Source organism: Bactrocera latifrons, unplaced genomic scaffold, assembly GCF_001853355.1.
Source record: "Bactrocera latifrons isolate USDA-ARS-PBARC rearing strain unplaced genomic scaffold, ASM185335v1 scaffold_35, whole genome shotgun sequence".
Classification (NCBI taxonomy): Eukaryota; Metazoa; Arthropoda; class Insecta; order Diptera; family Tephritidae; genus Bactrocera; species Bactrocera latifrons.
The window spans coordinates 1546662-1555336 of NW_017536990.1; positions in this window are offsets into that span (position 1 = coordinate 1546662).

Here is an 8675-nt window from a genome sequence, read left to right on the forward strand (position 1 = left end):
ACGTCACTGCAGTGCTGCTGGCAGCTGCTGGCGTGATGCTGAAAACAGCGCATGCATAAAAGCATTCGTTAAACACTTTAAAATTTTGCATAATAATAAATTGCTTGCAACCACATCCTCACCACGACGCACATACACACAACCTTGCACATCATTCCGGATAAATTCTCCAATTTTGTTTTCATCAAGCATTATTGGCATTGGCGCGCGCACTCCCCGCGTCACTAGCTCGTTGGAAATTCCTTTATAATTTTCAAAATCTCATTTATCAGCCATACTTCTAACATATTTTCTTAGTTTGCAGCTCAAACACTCATATGCAAATTTCTGTTGCACCAAATGGCCACGTTGGGGCAACTTTGGCTCTCTACTGTGTCTCCAACACTTTTCTCTTCCTCCTGTTTGGTATCCTCGCTAAATTGTTTTTGATAATACTTTCTCGCGGATCTATTAAATACGAGTATGCGCTGCGCCAAGTGAATTAGTCGGCTGCTTTGGTCGGTCAATAGCACAAATACAACAACAGCTTCCACAACCATGGTCGTATTATAATATATAAAACCAAAAATATTTTGGGGCAGAATCTTTAAATTTTCAAAATTTCTATCACGAGTTTTATTAATGTTATTATTTTTAATTGCTGTTAAGCTTTTTAAATCAATTAAATTACTAAATAAAAACAATGCGATTAAGCATAGAGAGATATCACTTGTATTCAGGGTGGAAGTGCTAAAAATACATATATTTCTCGCTTAAATTTTCCAAAAAAGAGAAATTCTTTCCCTTTCTCAAAGTCAAATGTCCGATGCGTTGGTGTCTGCAGCAGAAGGAACATGGCTCCATCACTTCACTCAGATGTCCAGTAAACAAAGAAGCTGGACACATCAAAGGGGAGATCAATTGCACGCTGAAATTATCTGCATCCTGGAAGCTTCGCAGAGGCTTTTTTTCTGCTCAGATACCGTCGAGGGTTATGTGGATGGGGAGGAGAAGCGTAGTGAGATTTTCACGGATTGGTGGAAGCTAGGTGGAAGTTTGGAGGGAGAATTTTCTGTTAGGAGCTTTTTACCTTTAGGCTACCTGTTCATCAGTTTGTAGTATTTTTCAGGCAGAAGTCGGTAGGTGAGAATTCCTTCCGACAGCCCAGAGGCAATAGCAGCGCTGAGCTCACTAACTGTTCGCTCAATGCTTGGACACAACAGAGTCGCCTGCAATTGCCGATGAGCTAGCATCGAAATGGGATCGAGTTGTAAATGGTCGTCCAGTAGCGTCTGTTTAGACGTCGTCGATTTGTAATGGTCTTATGATCCAGTATATAGGAGTTTTTTTGGTACCACAACGGTTCGGCGTGTTTAGTTGTCCATGTGAGATCCCTGTTAGGATCGACCTTTTAACCTAATCTTGCTGGCATAAAGTCATCCGAGTGAACTGCACACAATGTGTTTTACTATCGGTGTTCTGATTTAACAAGATCAGTTCGGTTTACTTCGAAATTAATTCCTGATTTCTTCATTCAGTTTACAGACATCAGAGAATATGAAGTGTTAAATTTGGTCAATACCCATAGTTAAATAGTCTTGTAATCTAACCAGATGTGCTATATTGTACCGGAATCTAACGACCTAGTTCTAAAACGTTTAATTCTAGAATTACTACGCCAACGAACCGTGTTGTGTAATCAAACTTTTCGGTGAACTTCTTATGCTGTTTCGGAGGGTAATTTTTTTTTGCTAAAGCATTAAAGGCGTCTCAAGGGTTCAAATTCAATGAAATAGAGTCTTGAATGTTTTTCTGAATTACAAATAGGACTGGTAATCAAATGCTTTCATGTTTAAGGTTTCTGAGTGGGAACAACAAGAAGATATGGTTAAGGACTTAAGGAGATGCAATCATAAGGATACATTATATTATCGCCATAAAAAATCGAGTTTTCTTAAACACGTGAAAAGTATTCCAAACACATGAGATTCTTCATTTATAAAACCTGTGTCTTTAAGTCAAACTCATGGTTCTAATTTATTCGTAATAATCCGTTCGTATAGACTTAGAGCGAGAGCTAGATGTACACAAACAACTTAGCCTATTATCTACAACACTTCAAATCAAATAGCTACCCAACACACAAACAGTATTTAAGTACTAAAAATTACACGCTTGTGGTGTTAGAAATACAAACCAAGCTTAAACAGAAGTACACACGCGCATACCCTACAAACACTCGAACAATGTGAAAGCGTGTCCAATGAAATCGAATTAACATTGCTCTTTTTACTGGCCTTCCTCTGTGGACTTAAATTTATACATATAAATTCAAATGCAGGGTGTCTCTTTGCGATCTTCCATTGTATAAATTTTGAAATCTTCCTCAGTTTCACTTTCATTTTTGTATACTCGTAGATGTAGTATAATGTCTGCCGGGAGTGAAGCGATATTCAAATTTCATTCTGAAATCACGATCTTAAGGCGGGATTAGTTCACTACGATAGTAAAAAGTACCAGCTGTCTCTTTTCATAAAATTACTCTTACTCTGGCAAAGGGGTGAATTGGGAAAAAAACACGAGACCGCAATCAACCAAGCCTAATCCTTCAAGCATTTATTACTCGTAAACTCACATACTTTTAACTGCTCTCATCTCAACTTTGTCGGGTATTAAGTGGTTATGTCAATAGTTTTTTGTAAATTTTTTGAAAATGCAGTTTATTTTTAAATTCCGACATTTGAATGTACCTTAAAAATCGGTGATTTTTTGGAAAGTAGTATAATCCCTTGATTCCGTCGATCCTTAGAAGGAAAAGAAAAAAGTTGGCTAGCAGTGAGGAAGAGTTTTCTGCTTAAAGTTATCTTAAAATTAAAAAAGTATTACTAATATATATAGGCAGAAAATTATCGGTAAAATTACAATTATCCTAAAACTAAAAAGTATTACTAATATATATAGGCAGATAATGACTGGTAATGATTGAGTGACTAGTAAGAATTTTGATTTCAGCCAAACGGAGAAAAAAAAAGCGTCTTTTGTTTACAATTCTGGTTGTCTGAAATTATAATAATTATAATGTGAAAATTTCCATGACCAAACAGTCTTATGAGAAAAAAAAGTTGAAGATTTTGAGAGTCGGATATAATAAGTTGAATATTTCTTACAAATTATATGCTAGCCTGAAGGAGTCAGGGTTTTTTTCGATGGGATAAGCAAAAGTATAGCCATTATTAGTCCTGATGAGAGCCGATGAATTAGATTATCAGTTCTCACCCCAGTAGTGAAACCTATTATACAACTTGCTAATTATTTATTCGGACCGTTTCGTGAGGTGCCCCTCTAGCACTTCCAACGACTAGCACAATGTAAGTTGCTAAATTTAAATACAGAGAATGATATGTACATATATACAAAGAAGAAACACACAAGTGCACAGCCACATATATATGTACATGTGTTTGTGCGGAAGTTGGAGTCCATTGCTGTTTGTTTGCTGGCTCGTTTTGCGCATTTATATTGTCACGGTGTGTAATGTTGCAAATTTTTCAAATATTTGCACGTATACAGACACACATATTCCCCAACTAAGTTCAATTGGATTCGATGATATAAGAGTGTACGATTTGGATATCGGGTGATGTGCGCCGCGAAATCTAAGCCAAATAGCCAATTCGCTGAACAAACCAATGAAAGTTGCTTGCAATACCGAAATCAATGGCAATAGTCATTGCTCTTGCTGGTGTTGTTGTTGCTGTGGCCGCTGCCATTGCTGTTGCTGGTGGTATTGGCCGCTTGTGTGGCGCTTTTGTGGTGGAAATTGGGGATTTGAACCTGCTTTTTTATTGCAAATGGGCGAGCTTACAATGAACGTGCGCTAAAACGCCATAAATACTTGTATGCGGAAAGATCCACACTCACACACACATAGAGAGTTATTTGCCGGTGTGTGGGTGTGTTTCTGCTGTCGCTTTGTAGGTATTTAACAAGTATCAGCTCTACTCAGCTCAGCTGAGCTCATGTTGCAGCATAAGCACATGAGCAACTGTTATACAAAAAACACACACACATGCACATCGGCATGCATGCAATTGCACTTGTATCCCGAACGGCGTGTTGTGTGTCCTGCTGCTGGATTTGGGTCAATTTGTGTGATTGAATTGAATGCGAACTCACACATGCGCACACACACTTAAACAGACATTCAGTTATAACGGTATGTATGTATGTAGGGTGTGTGCATCACTAAATGACGCGACAAATGCAAACGAAATGAAAACACCAACAACATCAAAAAGATCTCCGTGCAACAAAATGGAAAAAAGGCAACAAACGGTAAATAGAAGTGCAACGACGCAAGCAATAAGTGAAAGCAACGCAAGCAAATGAAAATGTTTGACAAAGTGCAGTGCGAAAATAAATGAAAATTAAATTTTCTTTGGCTGCGCAGGGGAGCTCGCTGTTGCAGCACTCTGTTGCTGTACGTGTGCCTGCGCAATGATAAATAGTTTTGGAAAAAGAAGCAAGAACGTTTCATAAAAAATGTGTAAACTGCTCTCTTCGTTGTGTGCTTGGGTTCAACGCCTCGTTAATGGTTTTAGCAAAGATTTTGATATCTCAAAGAGTGGTTATTAAAATAGTAAATATATTTTGTATATAAATTTTGTATTACGCACATATCTATTTGAATAATTTCATATCTTTAGACGAGAACTGATACTTTTATATTAAAATAAAATTACTGCGTATTTGTTCGCTAAAAACTGAACTGAAAGAATCGCAGGACTTCTTACTGGATATTGCTCAATAGACATTCATGTTCTAAGACCAAAAATACAAAAATTCATTCAGACTCAATTAACAAAGTTGTATGGAAGAAGATGAGGAGAAAAGCGCCAGGCACTAGAGGAGAACCATTGGTCTGTCTTTGAAAGGCAAAAGTTGAAACATTTCGGTAGTCGTACCTTCGGCGAACTTGGAGACATAAAATAGAATTTTAAGCCGACTATGAGTAGTCCAAGTGTGATCCCTGCTAGGATCGACCTTTTAACATAACCTAACTTAATACATCCTTTAATTGAGTATACATAAGGTTTACCGTCACTGAGCTAAAATAAGGAGTAAAATTTGTAAACGTTCAGAAAATAACCTAGCCTATATGAATTGCATTCCATTTCATTTAAGGGTTATATTTATTTGCGAACTTTGAAAAAAAAAAATGGATTTTTGTGTTTGGGTTCCGAATGTACTTATATCTCTATATATATAGCAATATATAGTTGATCCAGCAAAAATATTATTATTCGGAAATATGATCGTTTCTATAAGAATTAAAAGTCTTTCTAACCGCCAGACAACTAATTTCGAAGGTCTGATTGGAGATTGCTACGGGTTTAGGGAATCTCAAATTGTTCATATTGCATCTCTGATTATAAAAGTACTCTTAATATAATAGCTTACTCTTTGCTATTCTTCATCGTTCTTTTAAAATAAACAAGGAAACATTTAAACTTTGTCTGCATCAAAGCTGTTCACTCTTCACAAATATAAAATATTCCTTTAAAAAAGTCGATTCCGACTGGTAAGTTTGTATTGTAGCTGTATGCTATAGTTGTGGCTGAATATGTCGGATTTCGCAGTTATTCAGATATTAATATTGCCTACATTTTAGCGCAACCATATAAAGAAATCTAAACAAAGATAAATAAAGTAAAACCTGATTTCTTTTCAAAAATTTCACATATATTGAATACCACTAAAACTCATCTCGGCTCGTCCATAAGATGGTTCCTCCCTAAGAATGAAACTTCAGTTTTATTAATTTTAGCGTGATGCGTGCAATTAATGGAGTTGCAGTTAAGCGCCCACTGCGCTATTAAAAGCACAGTGAAAATATGCATAAATTATCGCAATGCAACGGTACTTTATTGCTGTGCATCACATCTGGCATTGTGGCATTGAAAGGCAGCTCAGCCGAGTTCAAATCGCAAATTTTACGCATTCACGCATACTTAAACATTTCTGAACTGATTATGCCGAAGATTAATGGGGGATAAAGCAGCAGCCGTATCAACGATCGTATCAACGGCTCCAGCAATGTATTAACGCCGCAAACAAAAACAAAAAATTCAAAAATAAAACGCTACAATCGAAAGAGTTAACTGATGGATGGAGAGCAGGGGAAGGGGGATGGTGAAAAAAGAAACGACAACAGCATAAGACCTGCCACATTAGCATGCAACGTAAACAAGACATGCCTGTTGCACTTGGAGCCTGTTGCACTGCGCCACAGCGCCACTATACGTCCGACCATTGCCAGTGCAAATGCGATGCAAATGTATTGTAATCGAATACAAGTGCAGAGTAGAGCATATGGCAGGCATGCGGCAATGCGAAGTAAGCATTTGGGAGGCAGTTCATTTTTTTGTGGCAAGCAGTGATTTCCTGCGGCTATCATTGCTACTTAATGCTGCACAAACAAGCAAGCAACTCGTCGGCAATAGAGAAGCTGCCGGCAAATAACGGCACAACTTTAAATATACATATGCGCCGCCGCTATTCGTTGGTTGAGTGTGCATGTGCGTTGCAGGCAGTTGCCGCATGTGGCCGCAGTAAGTCACTCAGTTATTCAGTCAGTCGGTTGGCAGTGCACTTACATGCGGTTGATTTGCCATAGTTTAGTGTGCAACTCCAGCCAGCACGCAGTCACTGCTGGCATCGCAAATGTCAGCCAGTAGGCGCCCAGTGGCATGTTTATGCACACACGCACACATGCATCGGCAAGTATAAAATATACAAACTCATATGGTTGCATCTGGCGTTGCTTGGCTCGCTCGCTCATCAACGGCCGCTTTTCGCGCATCATCCGCGCTGTCTCCGCTGCAGTTGTTGTTGCTGCTGCCCGGCACCGTTTCAGTCGACAAAATGGCTGCAGTAAAATAAATGACACATTGCTCCGTTAAATGAGTGCGTGTGTGCGAGTGGTGAGTGCATTACATTTGCATTCTCAGCGTGCAGCACGTAATTATTTGCAATTTGTGCGAACAATAGGCAGCTGCATACGGAAGGGAGCCCAGGGAGTGAGGGAGGCACGGCTTTTTAGTTTTACTTTTTTGTTTTGCAATTTTGTATTATTGTGTGGCATGAGCCGGAAGCTGTTTCGATGCTATACCTCATTGAGGAAGTACACTTTTCTCTTCCAAATTGATTAAGTATATGATGGGGACCTATATCTTAAGCAAAGAGAAAAAAATTCTTTTGCGTATATAAATATTTCGAAAACCAGTTTTTTTCTTAAAAATGTATATATCTACATATATGACATGTAAGATGCTATGGTAGTCACTCAACAGTTTGTAAATTAAATATTTATATTCAGCGTTATTTATCTAAACCTTTCACTTATTACAAAAATCTTGAAACAGCAACGACTTGATTCGTTTATTTCGTTTCATCGTTTGTAAAAACATTTCAAAGCAGTTTATAGACCATTGAATATATGATCATAATTGACCCGGACTGACCTATACTTACCTGACCTATTTAAACTGCGCGCGTAAACCGAATAGATAGAATTGTTGTCCAACATTGGTCCGAATGTCGTCCAACCAACTCTGTTAATGACGGTAACATTAAATAGATTAAAGAAAGAAACACATTTGGTTATTGTTTGGGTATGAAACACGTCAATGTTGGACTTTTACCGAAATACCTTTTACAAGACCGACATCGAGAGGAGGTCGCTTAGAAGATGTTTGAGCACATAGCTCAGGGCCTTAATGTCATGTCTACTACTGACAAGTCAAAAATTTTAACTTAAAGATCATTTCGAAATCCTTTGCTAGGATATTTTGAAGTTGCCGAAGATGTTAGTTCAGCACAAGACAGTCGTTGCAGTCGGGACTTGGCTCCACGTCACTGTTGACAGTTATAACTCGAAGTCGTAGATACTTTCGTCTATATTGGAATCAGCATTAACGGCAGCAACATCGTTAACATCGAAATCAAACTTAGAACAGCTCATGCTACATCGGACTGAGCAGCCAATTGAGAAGTAAAGTCCTCTCTCGACGAACAAAAACCAAACTCTATAATTCACTCATTATTCCTGGAAAAGTATAACTACTTGTATTCTTTCTATGTTAGAATACGGAATAAAAAAAAAAAAAAATAACGAGAGTTGAGAGAAACGACAAAATTCAATATAATAGCGACGTTGGTATAATATCAAATTCTTGCTATCATCATTTCGTAAGGTCGCTGCTTTTAAACGAGATTTTGTACCGCCAGGAACAATGTACCCATCAGTCAAATTGTATATAAACAAAGCTTGAAATGGCTTAGTTACGAACAAGCTATCTTAATTTATACGCTTTCTTCGAACAAAAAGTTTGCAAAAGTCCTCCCCACTGCCTTATAATGCCTTTTTATGCACATACAGACATTCGCACAAAAATGTTTTATGGAAGCGCAGCGCTAAACATTTTATTTACATTTCCTGCTCGTATTTTAAGTTCTTTCATTCATTACTGTCTCAAAGCCGACTACAGGTTCCTTTTATTGCCTTCACTTTACTTGAGTTTATACGCTTTTCCCACAGCAAGCGAACGCGCACATACCGCACACTGCCGCATAAAAAACAAATACAACGGCAATCGGCTCTTGGCCTCAGTCAGCCTCTTTGGCTGTTTGCTTGC